At 39.3% G+C, this 25,224-nt stretch overlaps 1 protein-coding gene and 1 non-coding gene across 2 annotated transcripts in view; one reads left to right on the top strand and one right to left on the bottom strand.

Moving 5' to 3' along the window:
* Positions 1 to 25,224, bottom strand: part of NF1 (neurofibromin 1) — a 304,781-nt gene that overhangs the window by 241,434 nt on the left and 38,123 nt on the right.
* Positions 816 to 960, top strand: LOC125994990 (U12 minor spliceosomal RNA). The gene has a single exon (XR_007490700.1). It is a non-coding gene; the product is annotated as a U12 minor spliceosomal RNA (small nuclear RNA).

Consider the following 25,224-nt stretch of genomic DNA (forward strand, 5'->3'; position numbering starts at 1 on the left):
TAATGCTGCCAAGCAGTTCAGCTTCACCCTGCTCAAGAATAGCATTCCATTACTTGCCACAGAGAAGATAAAATCATGCGATTTGCTGCTACATGGACAGATCTGGAGAGTATCATGCTGAGTAAAGTGAGTTATAGGGAGATGGAGAGACAGAATGATCTCACTCATATGAGAAATATAAAGTAACAGGGGAATAACTACGAGGGAGAAGGTAAGATAGGTCAGGAAAGGGAATGCTAGAATAATGATAGACGGAAGTGGTCACTCTGGACAAAGACTGGATGCTAAAATATGCACAATACCCTACCAGTAATGGTACTATAAACCAGTGTATAAAAAAGGAAAATACGGGGAAAAAAATTGCTTGCCATAAACGCAGGTGGGGGTGGGGAAATCAGGGACAGTTGAGAAAGGAAGTAGACAGTGGTGAAAAAATTGGTAGTGGATTATTATACACCTGAAAATCATAAATAATTCTGTAACTTTGTACTTTATAGTGATTTGAAAGAAAAGAGAAGAAAAAAGAGGGGAGGGGAGGGGAGGGGAGGGGGAGGGGAGGAGAGGGGAGGGGAGGGGAGGGGAGGAGAGGGGAGGGGAGGGGAGGGGAGAGGAGGGGAGGGGGAGGGGAGGGGAGAGGAGAGGAGGAGAGGGGAGGGGAGGGAGGGGAGGGGAGGGGAGGGGAGGGGAGGAGAGGGGAGGGGAGAGGGGAGGGGAGGGGAGGGGAGGGGAGAGGGGAGGGGAGGGGAGGGGAGGAGAGGGGAGGAAAAAGAGGGGTCAAAGCGATAGTACAGTAGTCCTCTTAAGGTGCTTGTCTCATGCCTTAAACTTATGAGTAAGGAAAATAACCCGGGCAACACCTGGGTCCTCACTGCCGATGTGAGGCAAATTTTTGCGAGGGTAAAAATCTGCCCCTGTGTGACGCCTTACTTTGCGGGATGCCCGCAGGGTGCAATCTGCCCGACCCCCCTCTAGCATCAGCCCCAAGAGCAGATGGTGATGGTACGTCCAGGAGACTTGAGGTGAGGCCGTGTCAGTTTTCGGGTGAGGGGAATCTATCCGGGCTGTTGATCACATCTATTTTTTATTTTGCAAGTTCTTAATTAAAATTTTTTTAAAAAAAGGTGCTTGTCTTGCATGCAGCTAACATGGGTTCAATCCCTGGCATACCACATAGAACCCGGAACACTGTCAGGAGTGATTACTTAATGTGGAGCCGGGATTACTGAGCATTACTCTGTGTGGCCCAAAACCAAAAACAAATATATTAAATTTCAAAAGCTCTACGTCTACAAAGAAAGTTAGATAAGTATAAGGGGATAATCTCCAAGCTGGAAAGTTAGGACAAGGCAGTAGGGCACCTTCACTCAGTAAGTAAAAATCTATGCTTCATAAAAGCTTTAATCCAATCAGATTCTTCCCAAAAAAGAATAGCATGCTGGGGGGAGGGGAGAGACAATGGGGAAGGTGCTTGCTTATGGTACCAGAGTCCCATCACAAGTGATCTAGAGAGATCCAGAGCCCAGGAGTAAACCCTAAGAACTGTCAAGTATGGTCCAAAATATAACCCCAAAATAGCATTATTAAATTGTGCATGTATTCATATTTAAATATTAGACCCTATTAATGTTAATAGACAACACTGGTGGAATTCCAACATGAAATGACATAAAATCCTAAATCCAACTTTCCAATTAAAAACAGGAAGGAAGTCACACCTATGACCCACAGCCACTATCATGTTGGCCCACGGGTCAGTGCAATAGACTCATTTAACAGTCAAAAGGGAGGCAACATTGGCTCTATGTGCCTTAAATATTACTGTGAAAGATTTGTAATTCACTTTAACCACAATAAAAAAATTTTAAAAAATTAAAAATGTTTAACTCAAAAAGGAGGGGGCAAACCAAAACAAGCCATGAAAATTCATGCATTTAAGACCTCATAACTAATTTGTCTGGGATGGGAAGAGGGAGAGGCAAGCCTCAGCAGCTACACACACACTCTCTCCTCTCTTCTCTCTCCTCTCTTCTCTTCTCTTCTCTTCTCTTCTCTTCTCTTCTCTTCTCTTCTCTTCTCTTCTCTTCTCTTCTCTTCTCTTCTCTTCTCTTCTCTTCTCTTCTCTCTCTCTCTCTCTCCCCCCCCCTCCCTCCCTCCCTCCTTCTCCCCCTCCCCATCCCCCCCCCCTCTCTCTCTCACACATTCATGGCCCAACTTTACTGCTCTCTGTACATTGATCTTTGCAGACACCTAACTGACAAAAACTCCAGGTATGCTATTTTGGGGGTAGAGATCTCTGAGGTCTTTATTGGAGTCAGATGGGGGCAGCCTCTCCTCCCACCTCCATTCTTCTAGAAGCCCAAGTAGCCATGATCACAGCAGCCACCATGTTGGCTCATTTGCCCAGCTTCACATATCCTCAAATTCCTACAGCACACAGCCATAGATGAGGCTATGCAACACCTCTGTATTTTTCAATATTGACATCCCAGTGAAATTAGAAGTGAAATTATCATAGAAGCTGTCTAAGCTCAACAAACAAAACCAACAACAGAATGCTCAACTAGCAACAAACAGCTTAGTAAGCCTCATTGACTAATGACCAACCAATTCCATTGTAAAAGATGACAATTTTCACAAATGTTCTTCTAATAAATTTTTAAATAATCCCATTACTTTTAGTTGTAACGAACAATATTAAATTATTCGTATCTGCCAAAAGGCTGTCTTGAGGGAGGATGGGAAACTAAGGACAATAATATAGTGAATATAACACTAGCGGTGGGGTTGTGTTGGAACTTTGGAGTTGTGTTAAACCATGGTTTAGAAACCATGGTGTCTAAATAAAAATTTTTATAAAAGGAAAAGATCAAATAAAATTATTAATAATGATAAGAAAAATACAAAGGAAGAATCTGTCCTTTCCTAATAAATTATGAACCTCTCTACACAGAAAGGTATTAAAAAAAGCTAAGTACCTAAAGAAGTACTCTCTTCAGGATAAAGCCCACACTGAGAAGAAATTGCTGATAAAAACTGATAATAACGAGGCAAAGGGTGCTTAGGGAAAAAAATCCAATTATAGTAGAAAAAGAGCATTCCAGATATGGCTCAATAAAACAACCCTCCCCCAAAACAGAACATAAAAATAATAAGAATAGGGGCCAGAGTGGCAGCACAGCAATAGGGCATTTGTCTTGCACGTGGCTGACCCAGACTGACGCCACCAGCTCAATCCTTGGCATCACATACAGGCCTGAGCAAGGAATGATTTCTGAGCACAGAGCCAGGAGTAACCCCTGAGAGCTGCCAGGTGTGGCAAAAAACAACAACAACAACAACAACAACAATCAAAAAGATGAAAATTTACATGGATAGGTAGAATTAACATAGTCAAAATGACTATCCTACTCAAACTACTATATAGATTTAATGCAATCCCTATCCAAATTCAGACATCATTCTTTAAAGAATTAGAACAATCAATCACAAAATTCATCTGGAACCACAAAAGACCCAGGATAGCCAAACACATACTGAAAAACAAAAAGCTGGGTGACATCTCCTTACCTAACTTGAAACTCTACTATAAAGCCATAGTAATCAAAACAGCATGGTACTCAAACAGAGACAGGACCTCAGACCAACGGGTCAGAACAGAATTCCCAGACATAAACCCCCAGATATACAGCCAACTAATATTTGATAAAAGAGGCAAGAACTTGAAATGGGACAAAGAAAGTCTATTCAACAAATGGTGTTGGTACAACTGGATAATCACATGTACGAAAGTGAAAATTGACCCATACCTCACTTCTTATACAAAAGTCAACTCAAAATGGAACAAAGACCTTGAAATCAGACCTGAATCTATAAAGTTTATCGAGAATAAAATAGGCAGAACACTCGAAGACCGATATATCAGAAAGGTCTTCGAGGATGGAGCACCAATGGCAAGAACTTTAGCATCAAACATAAACAAATGGGACTACATCAAACTAAAAAGCTTCTGCATGGCGAAAGAAACCTTACTTAACACAAGAAGACAGTTAACAGAATGGGAAAAAAATCTTTTCACTCGACATATCAGATAAAGGGCTGATATCTAGAATATACAAAGCACTCAGAAAGCTGAGCCCCACAAAACCAAATAAAGCCATTAAAAAAATGGGGAGATGAAATGAATAGACACTTCTCTGAAGAAGACAGAAGGATGGTCAACAAACACATGAAAACATGCTCACCTTCACTCATCATCAGGGAGATCCAAATCAAGACAACAATGAGATATCACCTTACACCAGTGAGGATGGCTCACAATAAAAATAATGGGAACAATCTCTGTTGGTGGGGATGCGATATGAAAGGCACTCTCATCCCACTGCTGGTGGGAATGCCCCCAAGTCCAACACCTATGGAGAACAGTCTGGAGAGTGCTCAAAGAACTCAGAATTGAGCTGCCATTTGACCCAGCAATTGCTCTCCTAGGTATATACCCCCAAGTTGGAAGGACATTCATTCCAAAATACGTGTGCACCCCACTATTTATCGCAGCACTCAGTATAATAGCCAAGTCTTGGAACCAACCTCGATGTCCAACAACAGATGAATGGATCATTAAGATGTGGTATCTATACATAATGAAATACTACATGGCAGTCAGAAATGATACAATCACAGACTTTGCAGCAACGTGGATGGACCTATAACATGTTATGTTAAACGAAGTAAGTCAGAAGACAAAAGATAAACACAGAATGATAGCACTATACTGAAGCACCGTACATCTTATATACAACTAATACTCAATAATCAAATAATTGGGTTTAATAGGGTAGAAACTCCAAACACTGTAATAGTCAACATATACTCGGGAGCAGTGCCCAAAATACATGAAAAAGGAACAACACAAACTCTTGAATACACAATATACCACAAAGAAACCAGCAACAGCAAAAACAGCAGCATAGAGAGAACAGGTATGTAATCAGCCTTCTAAAACAAAGGCCCATAATAATCCCTTAGAGATCGTATACAGGATCACAGGTAAAGAATACCACGGGAAATCACTGACTCCAATGGAAACATCCCATAACACTATGTTTAAATGCCTAATCTTAGTATATTTAAAATAACCTCTCAGCTTTTCTGTCCACAGGAGTTCTTGGATACAAAGGATGGACAAACTAAGATAGCATCCCGGGGCTCAGTCACACGAGATACCATACCCAGCTTGCACTACGAGAAGGTCCCGAGAAAACTCTTCAACATACACTTTATCTCTAGGTTATACATTCTCTTAGGATTTGAAGCACGTGACCAGTCAGACCACCGAAGCAGCAACTGTGACGTACAGACTTAAACTACAGGCCCTACTCATCGAACACATTCAAGTAAATTAGCATTCCCTTGCTATTTTCTCCTCTCTTCTCACTACTTTCTGTTTTATTTTTCTTTTCTTTTCTTCTCTTCTTTTTTCTTTTCTCTTCTCCTTTTCTTCCTAATGTATTTTCTCTTTTCTTCCTTCCTACCCCTTCCATATACTTTCCCCTTCCCCCTCTTTGGAAATCCAACTATCCCTTCACCCCTCAATCCCATCCAGACCTCCCACCTTAATTAAACTCTTCATCCTCAATCCTTAATCCATTAGGCATCAAGACTGACCTCCCAGGGATCTTCAAACTACAGCCCTCATGGCACATATTGTATTTATTCCCATTTTGTTTCTTCACTTCTAAATAAGATATATGCAGTGTGCATAGAAATTTGTTCATAATTTTTGTTTTTACTATAATCTGGCCCTCCAACAGTCTGAAGGACAGTGAACTGGCCCCCTGTTTAAAAAGTGTGAGGACCGACGATGAACCAGTACCCAGCACCCAAGCGAAGGAACACCCAGTCAAACCCACACCTCTCCCCTGCAAGAAAAGGCAGCCAACTCCCCTGCGGACTCATGCTGCACGGCCCTCCCTACCAACTCCCCCTAACGTGGACTGTTACTTGAAACCGGACTTAACCCCAAAAGTATCCCCAATGCAAGAACTCTTCCAAGACCTCCCTGCCGCAAATCTTTTGCCAATCTTAAGAAGGTCAGAGGGTGTAATGGAAAGGTGCCTGGGAACCCACACACCACAAGAAAATCTCAAAAGACAATGGGAAAACCTGTATTTCCAACATAAGTATAAGACCTGTATTACATCACCTCTTTACCTGCTTTTCCCCAAAAGTAAGGTAGTCTTCTGCATCACTTTATTCCTTTAAATACTTTGTTAATTCATTTTCTTAAAATGTTTGTTCTACATATATATGTGAGCACATATATTTTTATTCCTATTTTTATTTTTTTTGGGTGTGTGACCTGTTTCTGTTTTCTTCTCTGTCCACCCCCAAATGCACCGACAATATAATGTAGCACCATTTCTCTCTGCAAAGGCACACTTAAAAAAGGGGAAATCTTACATATAAAAAAGAGCTCTTATCTACCAGGGATAGGAATTCATACTTGTTTACAATACAGGGATATCTCCCACCTTGAAAATATGTCACGTGGACCCAACTTAGACCTCAGGTGATTAGACGCCATCCGTCCAGCCTTGAACCCTGGATCCCAGGCATAGAAACGACACAGTTCTTCACAACAGCTACAGGAAACAAATCCCATCCGGGACAGCCTTAATACTGCTGGGTCACCAACAAGTGCCAGCTCTAATATGATATCCTGACAACGAGAAAAATGGGAACAACTTGACCTAAGAGCAGGTTATCCTACCTTACCAGCTAACGATAAGACAAAATCAGAAGACTTGTCACCCTCTGGTCGGTCCAAAAGCCAAGATCGCGATTTACAGATGACTGCTGCTAGAACCATGACCGGACTGTATATATCTTGGGACCAATAAAAAAGCCCTAGTCTAGGGTTTGAACTACGACCTGCACAACAACCATAATCCCCAGTTCCAAAGGTCTGGCAGAGACAATTTCAACGGAATGGGGCTTCTGGAAACACAATGAAAGACGCTATCCTAGGTGGTTTTTTGGGTCACACCCGCCAGTGCTCAGGGGTTACTCCTGGCTCTAGACTCAGAAATCACTCCTGGCAGTCTCAGGGATCATATGGGATGCCGGGATTCGAACCACCGTCCTTCTGCATGCAAGGCAAACGCCCCACCTCCATGCTATCTCTCTGGCTCCTGAATATATATAAATTTTAAGGGGCCGGTGTGGTGGCACAGTGGTAGGGTGTTTGCCTTGCATGCAACTAATCTAGGACGGACCGTGGTCCCCCAGTCAGGAGCAATTTCTGAGCACAGAGCCAGGAATAACCCCTGAACATCAAACCCCACCCCCAAAATTTAAGAAGCAAAAGCCAATAGCATATATGTGAACTCTAGACCTTATGCAATCTTAGTTTTAGTGTTGCAGTCATTGTGGAAAATGAGAGTTTATGGAAAAATAATTAAACACAGAATAAATCTAGCCATTCCAAGTCTGAATATAAGGTTATAAGAAATGAAAGCACGGGCCAGAGAGATAGCATGGAGGCAAGGCATTTGCCTTGCATGCAGAAGGACGGTGGTTCAAATCTCGGCATCCCATATGATCCCCGGAGCCTGCCAGAAGCAATTTCTGAGCATAGAGCCAGGAGTAACCCCTGAGCAGCACTGGGTGTGACCCCAAAAAAACAATAAAACAAAAACAAAAAAAAAAGAAATGAAAGCAGGATTCATAGAAATATATGGACATCTGTATTCATAGCAGCACTTTTATAATAATTAAAATATGGCAGCAACCTGTATCAATTAAACAGATTCTTTTAAAAACAATCAAAATGTGGGGCCAGAGCAGTGGCACAAGCGGTAAGGTATTTGCCTTGCATGCACTAACCTAGGACAGACCAGGGATTGATCTCCTGGCATCCCATATGGTCCCCCAAGCCAGGAGCGATTTTTGAGCCCATAGCCAGGAGTGCCCCTGAGCATCACCAGGTGTGGCTCAAGAAGAAAAAAAAAAAGAAGAAGAAGAATCAAAATGTGGTAAATACATTCAATGCCATGAATTCTGTAATTTGCTATAACACGGATGAGCCTTGAGGATGTTATATTAAGCAGATAAGCCAGTCACAAAAAAGCAAATACTATGATTGACTGATTCCCTTAATATAAATTACTAAGTCAAAATAAAAAAAGAAATTCTAAGGAGATATGCTGTCAGTCTAAAAAGACAAATACTTTATGATTGATTCCTTAATATGAAATACTTTGTCAATATAAAAAGATAAATTCTAAGGAGATAAGCCAGTCACAAAAAAGGCAAATACTGTATAATTGATGCCCTTAATATGAAATAGTCAAAATAAAAATAAATTTTAGTGATAGCGTCTATCTAGTGATAGAAATTCTAGTGATAGTAGAGCCTGGGGAGAGGAGGGTGAGGAGGAGATAACAGGTACAGAGTCAACTTAAAGCCATTTATAACACTAAAGTGTGCACTTAAAAATTAAAATGCAGGTAACCATGCCCACAAACAGTTGCCATGTTCGCATCAGGCTGGCTCCATTGACTCACTCTATTCTCAAATAAAATGTAAACTAAGCTGTGAAAAATTACACCAAGCCCATGCAGCAGAATGCTGGCCATCTCAGGGAAAGTGAGTGGCCAAGCCCCCACCACACACCACCTGCTGTCTATAACACCCAGAATCATTTCCCCAGTGGTCCTGCTTTATCACAGACTCTCTGCAATTCCCTGCAGGGACACCAATCTGACAGAACTAAAGGTATGCCAGTTTGGGGGCTGATATCACCAGGGCTTTTAGGAGCAAGTATGGGCACCCTCTTCCCTCCCCCACTCCCCATCTTCCTTCTTCCAAGGGCCTAGCAACTGAATACACATCCCTAAAAGTTGTCCTATCAGTAAAGTGTTTTGAATTGCTGGACAACTTCTGCCATTCCTATAGGTAAACACCAATTTTAACAGAATGGGCAGCTAATAAGAGCTTACTAAATCATTGTATTAATGACCTCAAGAGTGATACAATAAATTTTCACAAACGTGCTTGCTACTGAACTTTTTTGTTTTCCTTTCTTTCATTTTCTCCCATTTTATTTTTCTTTTTGTTTTCAGTAACTTTGCTTTCACTTATCTGGGAACTAATGTATTATGATCAACTATGTGACACATTGTCTTTAAATAACTTTAAAAAAAATAAATGGAAAGCCAGCAAGGCAAAAGTAAAATGATTAATCCTAGTAAAAAGAATTAAACCACCAGCTGGAGAGATAATTCAGCAAGAAGGGCATTTTGCCTTGCATGCAGCCTGAGCTAGGTTCAATATTCAGCAATCCACATGATTCTCCACACCTCACCATGATACCTGAGAACAGGGCTAAGAGTAAAGCCTGAGCACCACAGGGTGTGAACAACAAAAAGTTAAAATGGTAAATTTTCTATGTATGTTTTACAACTAAAAATAGAAAACTCAGATTATATATAAAGGGGTAAAAATAATTAAGATAGTAACGTTGCTATGTATATTTCACCACCACAACATAAAAAGAAAACCCAGGTAGATTCAATGGGTTAAAAATAGTTAAGATGCTAAAAAATAATAATAATAATAATAATAATAATAATAATTTAAGATGCTAACTTGTCTGTGTATATTTTACCAACACAACAAAAACAGGAAACACAGACTCTACTTAAAAGGGTGAATATGCTCTATGTGAAATAAAACTTAATCTTGTTTAAATCTAAGTTTAGGGGTAGGTTCCAAGAAACATTTGCTGAATACATAATATGTGGCATCTAGTAACATAGATCTTTATACTATGAACACAAAGATGAGTGGTTTACAGGTAAAAATAATTCTGAAATTCTCCCTTAATCTTTCATTTTTTATCCCTGGAAGAAACAGTTCTTCTTGGACCACTATCATATATTATTTTGGCTATCCTACTAACTAAGATGACTGCTGATGACAAAGATAGCCCCAGTATCTGTCAAAACTTTTTGCAACTTTACTCCCAAAAATTTAGAAGGTGAGCAGAAGTAATAGTATACTGCTTAGGATGCTTGCCTTGCACACAGCCAACCAGGTTCATCCCTGGTATCCTATCTGGTCCCTAGAGCCCTGCATTCCTATATGCAAATAATGAATCAGAGAACAAAGAGATCAAAGAGCCTATCAAAAATATAAGTACCGGGAATCAATTTACAGAAGAGGTGGGAGATTTATACCAGGAAAACTTTAAATCACTTAAGAGATATGGAAATGGAAATGGAAAAATATGTCATAATCATAGATAAAAAGAATCAATAGTCTCAAAATGATCATGTTACCAAACTACTATATAGATTCAACACAATGACCATCTAAATTCAAACAACATTTTTCAAGGACTTAAAACAGTAATAAAATTTATATAAATTATGAGACCTCCTATAGCCAAACTCATACTGAAAAATGAGAAATGAGAGGTATCTTATTGCCTAACTTGAAACTAAATTACAAAGCTATAGTGAACAGTGTGGTACTGAAATAAGGATAGGCTCTAACCAATTGGTCAGAATCAAATGCCCAAGGACAAAACCCCATAGACTTACATAGATTAGTTAAATGTGTGTGTGTGTGGGGGGGGGGTAATCTTGCTTTTTGGGCCATACCCAGAGGTTTTCGGTTGTTCTCCTAACACTATACTCATGACTTACTCCTGGCAGTGCTCAAGGGACTGGCTATACAGGATACTGGGGACTGATTTAGCCCCATATAAGGCAAGCACCCTACCTGCTGTACTATCACTCCGGCCCAAAATCAGTTAATTTTTTGACAAGAGAGCTGAAACAATGAAATGAAGTCTCTTCAACAATGGTGCTGGGAAAATGGAATAAACACATGTAAAAAACTAAAATTGGAACACACAGGTTCAGAGAGAGTGCAGTGAGCAAGGCACTTGCCTTGTATATTGCCAACCCAGATTTAATTCCCGGCATTCTATGGTCCTCTGAGCCTGCCAGGAGTGATTCCTTTGCACCCCTGAGCAACAGTGGTGTGCCCAAAAACAAAAATTAAAGCTGGATCCATTATCTCACATCTTACAAAAATCAACTCAGTGGATCAAAGATGTTGAGATCAGATAGGAAAGTATAAAGTAAACCAAAGAAAATATAGACAGAATGCCCTAAGATTTGAACTTCATAGGTGTTTTTAATCATACGATGTTACTGGCAATAGAATAAAAAAATAAACAAATGGAGGCTAGAGAGATAGCACAACAGTAGGGCAATTGCCTTGCACACCGCCAATCCACAATGGACCTTGGTTCAATTGCCGGCAACCCATATGGTCCCGCGAGGTTCCCAGGGGCGATTTCTGAACCCAGAGCCAGGAGTAGCCCCTGAGCGCCACTGGATGTGACCCCCCAAAAAAAAAAATTAAAATAAAAATAAACAAATGCAGACCTACATCAAATTAAAGAGTTCATTCATGGCAAAAGAAACATAGGATAAAACTAAAAGACAGATAACTGAATGAGAAAAATTATTTGTACTGAACACATCAGTTAAAGAGTTGATATTACAATATACAAAGTACTTACACAGATCAACAAAATTTTGAAAGCCTATCAAAAATGGGGAGAGGAAAAAAAACAGGCACTTCTTTGAGGAAGAGACAGCCAAAAGGCACATGAAAAAATGCTCATCATCACTTATTACTAGGTAAATCAAAATAAAAATGACAGTGAGATATCATCTCACACCACTGAGAATGGCACATATGAAAAATATCATCAATATAATCTCAAATCAATAGCACATATCTGTGTTGAAGGGAATGTGGTGAAAAAGGAACTCTCAACCACTGTTGCTGGGAATGGTGTCTGGCTTAACCCCTATGGAAAACACTATGAAGATTTCTCAGAAAACTAAGAACTGTGCTACTATACAATTCAGCAATTCCATTCCTGGATATCTACCCCCAGAACGCAAAAGTATTAATTCAAAAGAGCATATGCATACCATTATTCACTTAATGCAATAGCTAAGATATAAAACCAGCCTAGATGATCAACAATAGATGAATAGATTATGAAGATGTGGGATGTGTACACAGTGGAATACTATGCAGTTTAAAAGAATGATGAAATCAGGCAATTTTCTGCAACAAGAATAGAACTGGAAAGCATCGTGTTAAATGAAGTAAACTTGAAAGAAAGCAAACACAAGGTGATCTCTCTTATTAGTATATAGAATAACCAGACAAGAAGAAGCAGTGTATTAAAAGGGGGGGGGGGAGCCTAAATCACTACAGACCTCTGAGTATAGGAAGAACAGAGAATAAAAGAAATCAAGGAGAGAAAAGGCTGATAGAAGCAATGGAGGGTGGGAGTAGAGGACAAGAGTGAAGAGTCTTGGGTTCACTGGTGGTATAGAGGACTGGTATAGCTATAGAATCAAATCAGAGTCAACAACACTTGAAAACAGGAGATCCAAACTAACAACTAAACTACAAAAATGTGTCTGCTAAGATGGCAAGCTATGAAGTGATAGGGGAACTGGGAACACTGATGAAGCTGACATTGAAGGTAGGATGGATGCTTGAACATTTTATGTCTAATAATCAACTATCAAGAACGCTGTAAATCACAGTTCTGTAATAAGTTTTTTTAATGTAAATTTGAAGATGGGAGATGCTGCTTAGTAGTAGGGACATGCTTTCACATATCTGTGGCCCTGAATTTAATCCCTGACTCTTGGAAAGAAAAATCAAAAGATACCTGCGTGTTAAAATATTAGGCAAAAAATAAAAAAAATAAAAATTACGGTGTGGTGTTAAAAAAGGACAAAACTAAATATCCATGCTAGAATTAACAAGAATAAAATCTAATAAACTAACAACCAAAGTTAAAAATGGGCCTCTTATGGGAGGGAGAGGGTAAGGAGAAGGGGAAGGGAAGGGGGAAGGAGAGGGAGGGTGATTAGGAGCGAGAGGAAGAGGGAGAAGGTATGAGAGAGAGGGTGATGAGGAAGGAAAGAAAGGGGAAGGGAGGGGGAGGGAGAAGGGGAAAGAGGCAGAGAATGAGGGAAAGGGGCTGGGGGGCAAGCAGCATCTTGCTAATGCTTTGACTCAGAACCAGCCAGCAGGTTAGAGGGGCCGGTGCCTCTGCTCCCAGAAGGCTGGTTCTGCTCTGGTTACCACCCTAACCCCACAAACTGTCAGGATTTTCATTAAATACCTGGATAGATGTCCATTACAGGGATATGTGTCCAAGGGGCGAGTCTCAGTTCAATTACCATTACAAGAGGGCACCATCACCTCCCAAATTACATTAAAAATATCAATATATGGGCCAGAGAGATAGCACAGCGGTAGGGCATTTTGCCTTGTATGCAACCAACTGGGGAGAGAACCAGTTCGATTCCCAGCATCCTATAGGGTACCCCTAGCCTGCCAGGAGTAACCCCTGAGTGCTGCTGGATATGGCCAAAAAACCAATAATAAAGTTTAAAAAACATATTATCAACATATATGTAACCACAATTTCTTAATTCAGTTATGTGTTTTTGGACATTTGGGTTTCTCCAGACTTTGGCTATTATAAATAGTGCTGCAGTTGGGGCAGGAGTAATAGCACAGCGGTAGGGCTCTTGCCCTTGCATACAGCTGACCTAGGACAGACCACGGTTTGATCCCCAGCATCCCATATGGTCCCCCAGGCCAGGAGCAATTTCTGAACGCATAGCCAGGAGTAACCCCTGAGCATCACTGGGTGTGGCCCAAACCCTCCCCCCAAAATAGTGCTGCAGTGGAACATAGGACTGCAAATGTCTTTTCTAAATTGAGTTTATGAACCTGAAGTAGAATTGCTGGGCTATATGGAAACTCAATTTCTAGTTTATTTGAGAAGTGTCTGTATTAATTTCCAAACATGTTGGGCCATTTGACATTCCATCAAGTAATGAATGAGGATCCCTTTTCCCTACAGCATCAATGACAACACTGGTAGTTTTTATTTTTGAGATTTGTACCAGTCTCACTAATATAAGATGAAAGTTCACTGTTGTCCATGGAAGGAAGCTAGCCTCTAACAGCAGAAGTGCAATTAGGGAAGAAAAGAAACCACTATGACAATGATAGTTGGAAATGATAAGAACTGGGTGCTGAAAGGAGAAACAGTGATATGCATAATAAGCCTTCAGTAACAATACTGCAAACCAGTGTCTAAAAGGGAAAGAAAAGAAGGGGGAGGGAAAGATAGAGAAAGAAAAGAAAGATGTCTGTCACAGAGGCAGGCAGGCAGAAGGTCAAGAGGGAAACTAAGGACAGTGGTCATTGGTGGAGGGAAATGTGCACTGGCTAAGGATGACAGACACTGTATAACTGAAAATCATGAACAATTTTACAAGTTCACTGTTGTTTTAATTGTATCGAAATTTAATATGATAAAGATAAAATCCACTCTATCAGCTGGCTAACTGAAAAGAAACAGCATACCAACTTTCATGTATGTAGTTATGTGTCTTATTAAGCACTTACTATTTAAGAAGAAGCAATAAACTATACAAAAAATACTGAAAAGGAACTTCATAATATTGGGGTAGGCAGATTTTCCTCAGAAATAAAAATCTAGAAGAAGCTCCAGAGAAAAAACATGGGTGCACTAGCTACATTAAAATGTATAATTGCATTAAAAAAAAGGTACTAATAATAAGAAAAAGACAAGTAGAGCCAAAGTAGATATTTTGCAAATAGATAGTTCAAAGGATTTTTTTAAAGTACCTAAATAATACAACACTAAAAACACATGAAGATCCCAGAACTGTCAAGAAAACTAGCATTTATTCTAATAGTTTAAAAATAAAAACTCAAAAAGATATAATTTTAAGAATTATTTGTCATATGCTTTCTTTACATGGAGAAGTTCCAGTTTGAGTCCTGAACCACAGGCTCTCAAGCAACAGGAGCAGCCCATAAGCACAGAATCCAAAGTAGCCACGTCTCACAAAGTGTGGTCCAAAGACTTCAAAACATAGATTAGGAAGTAAAAGAAAATGCAACTAATTGACAAATTTATATAAGGTTTTAATTTTGTGTTAACTATTCAATGGAAAGAGCTGAATGAAGGACTATAAAGCAACTCAGCAAATATGGAAATATGTTCCTTTCACTAATAAAATTTTTTTCAGAGAAAAAGAATTGAGGATGTGGTTCAGTGGTCTAGCACTTGCCTTACATGTGTGAAGTCAATTCCTGGGAGCATACAGACAATAAATAAATTGTAAGTGTAAAGTATAGTTATATCCTTTTTTGTGATTCTCTATATTTTTCCAAATAAAGTACTATTAAAACACATGACTATGCCTAAAGAGGATTTAGGTTTATTTGTTTTTTGTTGTTGTTATTTTGAGGTAATGCTGATTTACTAAATTGTTTATTTTTTGCTTGATTTAGACGACTACTCCTGACAGCAGAGTTCAGAGGACTATATAGGTGCTAGAGGTCAAACTTCACAGTTAAACAAATATAAGGCACGCTGTTTACTGACTATACTATATTTCTGGGCCTAAATCGAGTATATTAATGGGTGCCATTTCACCTCAGAAGGGCTATTTTAAAAAATAAAAATTGAGGATCTGAGCAATAGCGCAGCAATAGAGCGTTTGCCTTGCACGCGGCTGATCCAGGACAGACCTGGGTTCAACCCCCAGCGTCCCATATGGTCCCCCAAGCCAGGAGTGATTTCTGAGCACATAGCCAGAAATAACCCCTGAGAGTCATCAGGTGTGGCCCTAAAACCAATAAAATAATCATAAAATTTGAACAAAATTTAAATGTAACTTAAAGGTAAAATGTTTTTTCTTTTTTTTTTTTTTTTGAGTTTCCTTTTCTCTTTCAATATGTAGGTGTTGCTTTCCCAAAGAGAAAAAAAAATTAAGACATTTTAAACATTTCGTGCTACCTCACATCTTTGTAAATTAAAACACAAATGAAGAAACTAAATTATGGAGAAAAAATAGCCACCTTTTAATTAGGATCTGTAACTCTTAGCTACTGAAAATACAAGCTGTTACTTAAGATACAAGCTATCAGCAAATAGGGAATTTAGCAAAAGAAGGCATAACATTAGACAAAGTACTGTGAACAATGGATAATCTGTTTCAAATTGCAGGCAGAAAATTCTTCAAAAGGTCATAAGCCAAATTCTTAGCCTCTATGTACATTTAAACTAGTTTCTAAATGGCTTCTCATATCATCAGACCATTATAGGGGTGGAGATACTAATAAAAATTCACTTAATATATTTTCATTTTAAGAAAACAACCGGGGGTAATAGAAAAAGTATATCCTCTGAATCAAAATGCACACTCACTCTAGATTACCAAGTTACAAACACAAAAAAATTTCAAATAGTTATAATATTACCACTTTTCAAAGTGGACTTCAGGTAATTGGTATGCAATAGAACTCTATATTTGACATAGAATGAATTTTTTTAAGTTTACATTCACTTTAACTTGTGCTTTATAAAAACATATTTAGAAGAATCAGTATTATGGTTCAGCACACCACATATGAGTGAGGCTCTTTTTCAATACATACAAACACACCATTAGAACAACATAGCAATTATTTCAAAGCTATTATTACCTTGTCAAAGCAAAAGGCAAACTAATCAAGTTTTTAGCTAAATAAATCACATAGGAGATGGCTAAATTGTTAATACATAAGTTAGGGAACACTAGTATACATAGTACATATAAGTTAGTCTAATATTTACTAATGAGTTCATGTAATAAAACTTAAATGTCTTAAAAATAATTTTAATATAAGGGAAGATTGGAGACAAGAAAACTAGCATAAAACCTAACCACTGAATTCTAACATAATCCTTCCCCAAAACTGTCTTTTCTTTCATTTTCTTCCCTTCCTACTATTCTGAATTTACTAACAGTTTTTTCCACATAAAAGCCCAATTCATAAAGAACCTATTTATAATAGTCTCAACCACAAAGGAAGTTCCCAAAGTAGACTTTTAAATGCCCTTTCCAGATTCTCCAGATATGCTGTTAAGTACAAAAGCTAAAGGAAGATTTGTTTCCGCCAAATATAAACTTGGATCATTTTGTTCCCTCCTTTCCCTTCCCATCAGTATAATGCATTACTAATGACACTAGAGGGTGGAAGCAAGATCAGTGTGAATTTGTACCTACATGTGTACCTAAGTACATGCCTAAAAGTATGTATGTTGCTGGGGAAGGTATATGGAGGAATCAAAGCAGAATGTAGATAAAATCCACGTGTCACATAGAAATGGAGTTTGAACATATTGAAGGGCAGGACCATTATGTGGAAGCTAGCACAGCAAAGGACAAATGGGGTAAGTCAGGGGTTTCAAACTCGCAGCCCACGGGCCACAAACAGCTCTCTGTACAACATTTTGTGGCCCTGCCCTAGAAGAATCTTTTTTTGTTTTGTTTTGTTTTAGTTGTTTGGGTCACACACCCCTAATGTTCAAGGCTTACTGCTGACTTTGCACTCAAGGATCACCCCGACTTTGCCTCCTGCAGCCCCCAGGTAAATTGAGTTTGAGACCCCTGGGGTAAGTAGATTCCCAAAGAGAGGTTAGTCACAGGATACTCAAGTGAGAAGGATGTCTGTATGAGAGAGGAGGTTATACAGGATATCAGATCCAAACAGAACAAAGGACAGGACTAAAATGGCTCAATGTGCTGAGCACATACTTGGATAGCAGAAGACCCAGGATTGATCCCTGGTACCACATGGTCCCCTCAGCTCCTCAAGGCAACAACTTCTGAGCACTATTGAGTGTTGCCCCAAAATAAAAAACTAATTGAAAAGAGGATAGTCCAGAGTACAGTGATAAATCCTAAGCAGAATGAACAGACCATGGTCCAGTAAGAACTGTTATTAAACTATATAGGGTGTCACATAGGAGAGAAGTATATCTACAGGAGTTTGTAACAGTAGGGAATATGTGATAGAAAACTAAAAAAGATTAATAAATTATACTATAAATAATGAGAAGCAGCTGGAGAAGTGGGCTCAATATGTCATGGACTGCAAACATATGATCAAGTTTAATACCTGGTACCACTATTTACATGAGGTGTGATCCTTGCAGCTCTGTGTGCTTCCTGCAACCCCTGGGCTGCAAATAATTTCTGGGGGAGAGGTGGTACTAAGTAATTTCTCTTCCTGAATAAAATTGAAATCTTCTAATCAAAACTGTGCACTTTGTAAGAAATAATAAAAAAATACTGTCTCTTAGATATTCCTATGAAACACAGAACACAAATCAAAAGAAAATACAACATAAAACTATCCTGAGGGACATTCTATTTTAAGTAATCAGATGATATATTCTTAGAAAGTGTCAAAGTCATTAAAGAATGAAAGGGGCAAAAAGCCATGACAACTAATTATAATATGTGATTCTGGATTTGATTATTATTTTGGGGAATTCGGGGCAATACCCAGTGATGTCCAGGGATTATTCCTGGCTTATGCAATACTGGGGATTGGTTGGTTACATGTACTTCCTCTTTGGTCCTGTTTCTTATTTTTTGGTTTTCAATATCTTGAGTCAACCAAGCAGTGCTCAGAGGCTATTCTGGGCTCAGTGCTCCTAATAGCAATTGAGAGATCATATGTGGTGCCAGGGGTTAGAAATGGGATCTGCTGCAGGAAAGGCAAGCACCCTTGTACCATCTCTCTAGCCCAGCACTTTTAGTATAAAAGTGACCCTTTTATTATAAAAGCATATCATGACATTGGCAAATCTTGAATGGGAGAATGGGTAAGAATTAAGGTGGTAGTAATAATGTATCAATGCTGATTTTCTGATTGGAGAAGTATATTGCAAGTAATGTAATATTATGTTTTAATTTGTAGGAAAGACAGTGAATATGCAAAGATAATAAGGCATCAATCATCAGCTGCCTACGCTCAAATAGATCAGGAAAATATTCTTTGTGCTTTACTTGTAGCCTTTCTTAAAGTTTTTAAAGACTGTTTAAGAAAATAAAAATAGGGGCTGGGAAGGTGGCACTAGAGGTAAAGTGTCTGCCTTTCAAGCGCTAGCATAGGATGGACCGTGGTTCAATCCCCCGGCGTCCCATATGGTCCCCCAAGCAAGGGGGGATTTCTGAGCGCATAGCCAGGAGTAACCCCTGAGAGTCAAACGGGTGTGGCCCAAAAACCAAAAAATAAATAAAATAAAATAAAAATATATTTTTAAAAGATTGAAAATTCTTAATGAATTCAAAATCAACTCAGTATAAAAACAATTTGAAAGGAAGGGCTAAAGGAGAACTTACTACTATTTACAATAGCATTTGCATTTCCCTGTGGGGCAAGTGGGTTTGCTCTACATAACCTTACAAGTTAGTACATAGCCCAAATGAACCCCATTAGGAGTGGTACTGTCCTTAGCTGAAACTCAACTTTCCAAAATTTGACACTCAAACTCAAGATTCAAGAGGAAAAAGATCTCCAAACACTTAGAATAATTTCATTCTTAAACTCAAACAAAAATCTGATTCTAACCCACACCAGCCATCTTCCTGGCAGAAAAACGGCCCAGCTCCTCTAGTAAACTCCAAAAAGACATGATGGCTACTGTCTTTTCTCTGGTAGTCTGGTCTGGGCTGAAAATCCTGAGCCTTCTCAGAATTGGTAGTGGTAGATTCCTTTTCTGCCTCAAGGCACAGCGACTCACCTACTCAACGGACACTCTCTGACAGAAATGGCCCAGCTCCACACTGAACCGTATCAATTTGCCAGGTCATCACACTACTGGGTGACACACTACTGGGTGTCAGCCCAGTAGTTACCACATCAAATCTGATGGGAGAGTTACAAAGACCACCAAGCTCATTAAGACTAAACAGTAACATGTAATACCAGTGGGAGATCTAACAATTATTTCAAATTGACCCTTTTTGATCTAAGGTTTTGTTGCTGGGGTTTTTTTTGTTTTTTTTTGGGGGGGGGGGGGAGTGTTGTGGGGGACCACACCAGGCAGCACTAAGGGATTACTCCTGGCTCTACACTCAGAAATTGCTCCTGTCAGGCTCGGGGGACCATATGGGATGATGCCGGGAATCAAACCCAGGCCTGTCCTGAGTCAACCGTGTGAAAGGCAAACACCCTACTGCTTTGTTACCACTTAGACCCCTGATCTAAGTTTTGATAATTTCATTTGACTTTGTATTGGAACAAAGAAAATAAAATAAATTTGTGCCTGTAAGGGGGCAAGTGAAGGTGGGGTTGGAAACTGGGGACAGTGGTGGAGGTAAGGTCACACAGGGCCAGTGATAGCACAGTGGTAGGGTCTTTGCCTTGCATGCAACTGATCCGGGTCGGACCTTGGTTGGATCCCTCAGTGTCCCATATGGTCTCCCAAACCAGGAATGATTTCTGAGCACATAGCCAGAAGTAACCCGATTGTCACCAGGTATGGCCCAAAAACAAAAAACAAACAAACAAAAAAAGGTGTTTGGAAAACTGAATAGCACATGTGAAAATAAAAGTGAAACGGGATAACCCCCCCAAGTGATAGTACATCAGATATGGAGGGCACTTGCCTTGCAAGTCTGACCTGGGTTCAATCTTTGGCAGCCCACAGTAACCAAGAAGTAATCCCTGAGTGCAGAGCCAGTAGGTAAATCATGAGCACTGCTGAGTGTGGCCCCCACACACACAAAAAAAGGAAAGAAAAAAGAAACTGGAATTGTATCCTGCACTATTTACAAAATAAATTCAAAGTGAACTAAAGACCTCATTGAGATCAAACCACATGCATAAACTACCTTTAAGAAAACATACACAGGGGCCTGGAAGGTGGCGCTAGAGGTAAGGTGTCTGCCTTACAAGCGCTAGCCAAGGAAGGGACCGCGGTTCGATCCCCCGGCGTCCCATATGGTCCCCCCAAGCCAGGGGCGATTTCTGAGCATATAGCCAGGAGTAACCCCTGAGCGTCAAACGGGTGTGGCCCAAAAACAAAAAAACAAAAAAAAAAATAAAAAAAAAAGAAAACATACACAGAACTCTTCAGGAAATGAACTCAGAAGCAAAGACAACAAAACAAAAATTAGCAAATGATTCTACATCAAATTCAAAATCTTCTACAAAAGGGAAAAAAAACCCTCAAGCTAAAATACAAAAATAGGGCCCAGAGAGATAGCACAGCAGTAGGGTGTTTGGCTTGCAAACAACCAAACCATTAAATTCCTGGTTTCTCATATGGTTGGTCCCCTGAACCCGCTAAGAGTTATTTCTGAGAGCAGAGCGAGGAGTTACCCCTGTGCACAGTTAGGTATCGCCAAAATAAATAAATAAAATTAATAAAATATTTTAAATGCAAAGATAACCTAGTAAATTGGAGAAAACACTTGCACACAATAAATTAGATACAGAGCTAATTAATATCCATGATGATGAACACTCATAAAGCTCAACAACAAAAACCCAACACCCCCACGTTAAAAATAGGAAGATGAATAGATATTTCCTCAAAGAGACACAGACAGCAAGCTGACATATGAAAAGGTACTCATCACTTACGACTAGGGAAATGCAAATCAAAACAACAATAAGATATTCACACCAGTGGGATTGGCATACATCATAAAGTCTGGAATTGAATGTGGTGAGAAAGGAACCCTCATTTACCTGTACTGGCAATGAGCAATAAATCTCTATGGAAAGCAACATGGATATTTCTCACAAATTATGAACAGAATTCCCATAAGACCCAGTGATACCACTTCCGGCATCTCCCCCCAAACAAAAATATATATTACTCTGAAAGGGTATATGCACACCTATGTTGTAGGTGTAACAGTGTAACACATAGTACAATAGCCAAACATGAAAACAACCCATATCCAAATCACAGAACAGATGATCAAGAAGTTGTGATATATACACAATGGAATTGTGTGTATATACACAATGCAGTTGTAAGAAAGGGAAAATTCAGCAATTTGCCACTATATACATGGACAAATTCATGAAATTTGCTGCTACACAGGTTATCATAAAGAGTGAAGTTGGAAGAAAAAGGACAGATACAGAAGGAGTTTTGGGATCCTTGTGGAGGCATCTGGGTCCTCTGATAGCAGATATATGTTTGAATGGTGTATTCATGAAACCATCAAAAACAGTGTTATAAGTCACAGTACCTCAATAAAGATTTTTTTAAAGCAAACAAGCATAGAGTCTGGAGCTACAGAGACAGCACAGCAGGTAAAGCGCTCCTCTTGCATGCAGCTGATCCAGGTAGTCAAGTATGGGCCCAAATGATCCTAGATTTCTGCTATTTTTCCTATATAAGGTATCAGATTTGTACCAAATTATCAATGTAATATGACATAATTGAAGGTATGTCACTTCAAAAAGTCATTTAAAAAAAGACTGGTGGGCCCAGAGAGATAGCACAGTGGCGTTTGCTTTGCAAGCAGCCGATCCAGGACCAAAGGTGGTTGGTTCGAATCCCAGTGTCCCATATGGTCCCCCGTGCCTGCCAGGAGCTATTTCTGAGCAGACAGCCAGGAGTAACCCCTGAGCACCGCCGGGTGTGACCCAAAAACCAAAAAAAAAAAAAAAAAAGACTGGTATTTGTTCTCTCATATCACTAATCCTGTAGGATGTCATAAACAACTTTGAAAAATGAATACTATTTTTTATAAAAGCAAATGACTAAAACACCTGCCCAAAATGACAAAAATTAGTTTAGTTGGAAGCAAATCTTCCAGCCTACCACATATCCAAGAAAGAACTTGTCTACAACCTCTGGTTCATGACCCTTGAGCCAGAAATACCTTGCCTAAATAACTAGTACTCAGAACTATACTCAGAAATTTTATAATAATAGAGATAGAGAGATAGCCTACTATTTGGGTTCAATCCCCAGAACTCCATATGGTTCCCTGAGCTCTCTAGGAATAATCCCTACCCCCAGAGCGAGGAGTAAGCCTGGAGCGTGGCCAGGTATAACCCCAACTTTTTTTAATTTATAGTAAAATATATTGTTGCATTACTTTGTTATCCCAAAATGTTAAATATTACAGGAATTGATTTCATAGCAATAAATAACTAATACAACAGTCAAGGCCATAAAGATAGTAACTTCAAGTTTGAAAGTCCTAGTAGAAGACAAACCCTATTTGACCATGATAAAATTAAATTAGAAACTGATGGGGTCTGAAAGATAGTACAGACATTAGTGTGCTTGCCTTGTATGCATCCAATCTCAGTTCAATCTCTGACACCACACATCTGGTCTCTTAAGCATCACCAAGAGCTACTCCTGTATCAAAGCCAGGAGTGGTCTGAGTACTGCCAAGTGTGGCTCAATGAGAGAGAGAAAGAAGAGAGAAACTGATTAGGGCATTTGCTATGCACACGCTAACCTAGGACGGACCCCGTGTTTTGATCCCCCAGTGTCCCATGTGGTTCCCTCCCAAGCCAGGGGCAATTTCTGAGCACATAGCCAAGAGTAACTCCTGAGCATCAACCAGTGTGGCCCAAAAAAAAAAGAAAAACACTCTGGAAATCAAGACACATTCTGAAAAAAAAGAGAAAACATAATGGAAAACAGAAAATAACTATAGAGTTGAAATCATGGAAAAATCAAAACTGTGAGAATAAACTAAAACAATATGAAATAAATTTGTACTTTGGAATAGTTACATTCAAAGAAACATAATAAGTAAGCTAGCTTGAATCCAACTTTAAAGTCAGAAAATCACCCTCACAACCATTAAGATGGCTACTATTTTTAAAGTGTTGAAAAGGATGTGCAGGAAATGGAATTCATACACTATTCATGAAAATGTAAAGTAGTACACCTGCTATAGAAAACAATATGGCAGGATTCCTCAAAACTTAAAAAAAAATAGAATTACAGTAATGATCCAGGAATTCCAATTATGGACCTATATCCAAAAGAACAGAAAGCAAGGTCTCAGGAGCAAGCTCAGTAACTAAAACCACCTGTCTTACAAGCAGCTCAATTCCCAGTATTTCCCACATGCACTACGTGCTGTCCCAGCTGCTCTGCTCTCTGGAACCCCAGCAACAAAATGTGCAGTTTTCAATGGACTGTGAATAAAAGCATCACAACTAAAAAAATGTGTGAGCACTATGGTCAAGAGTAGAATACTTGGTGAGCCTGGTGTGAGCACTACAGTAACATCAGCATAGTTTGACCACCACAAATTAAATGAGTGAAATCCCTAGTGAGTACCACAGTTGAGTGGAGGGTGTGTAGGTACCAAAACAGTGTCACAACATCAACAACAACAAAGTAGGGGCCAGAGAGATAGCATGAAGGTAAGGCATTTGCCTTGCATGCAGAAGATCAGTTGTTCGAATCCCACATCCCATATGGTCCCCTGAGCCTGCCAGGAGCGATTTCTGAGCACAGAGCCAGGAGTAACCCCTGAGTGTGCTGAGTATGACCCAAAAAACAAAACAAAACAAAAAAATAACAAAGTAAAGAGAGGGGGATAGGAAAGCAGGATCTCAGAGAGAAATATGTGCATATTCCTATGAAGCATTATTCATAAAAGCTGACAAAAGTACTTGAAAATCTGTAGATGAATAAACAAAATGTGGTATATATTAGGAGAAACCACTGAGCACTAAGTAACTGAGCCAGAAGTACCACCCAAGCACAGGTATGTGTGGACCAAAAACAAAAAATTCTGACACATATTGCAACATGAATCTTGCTAGTATGTTAAGTGAGAGAGGCCAATCATTTTTTAAAATTCCACTTACATGAGGAATCACAAATAGTCAAAATCAGAGAAGCAGAGTTAGAAGAGAGAAAACCAAGTAACATTCTGGGTAAAGAAAGAAATCATAATTTTCTCCCTCTCCAGGGTCTGTGAGAAGGAGAAGCAAAGGCCTGAAGAGATAGTGCAGCAAGATCAAAGCCAGAAATAAGGCCCGGGTTGTGGGCTATTATTTTACCTATATACATATATATAAAATATATATAAATATATATAAATAAAATATATAAATATATATAAATATATAAAAATATAATGAAAATACTCTAAAATTTTTATTCACATTCAATACAAATATGTAAGACTATCCAGAGTCAAATATTTCCTGCTACTCCTGAAAACCAATAATCACAAGCTATGGTTTTCTAACCTACAGCTACAGACAGCGATCTAAAAAGCTGAG

Source organism: Suncus etruscus, chromosome 1 (assembly GCF_024139225.1).
Source record: "Suncus etruscus isolate mSunEtr1 chromosome 1, mSunEtr1.pri.cur, whole genome shotgun sequence".
NCBI lineage: Eukaryota > Metazoa > Chordata > Mammalia > Eulipotyphla > Soricidae > Suncus > Suncus etruscus.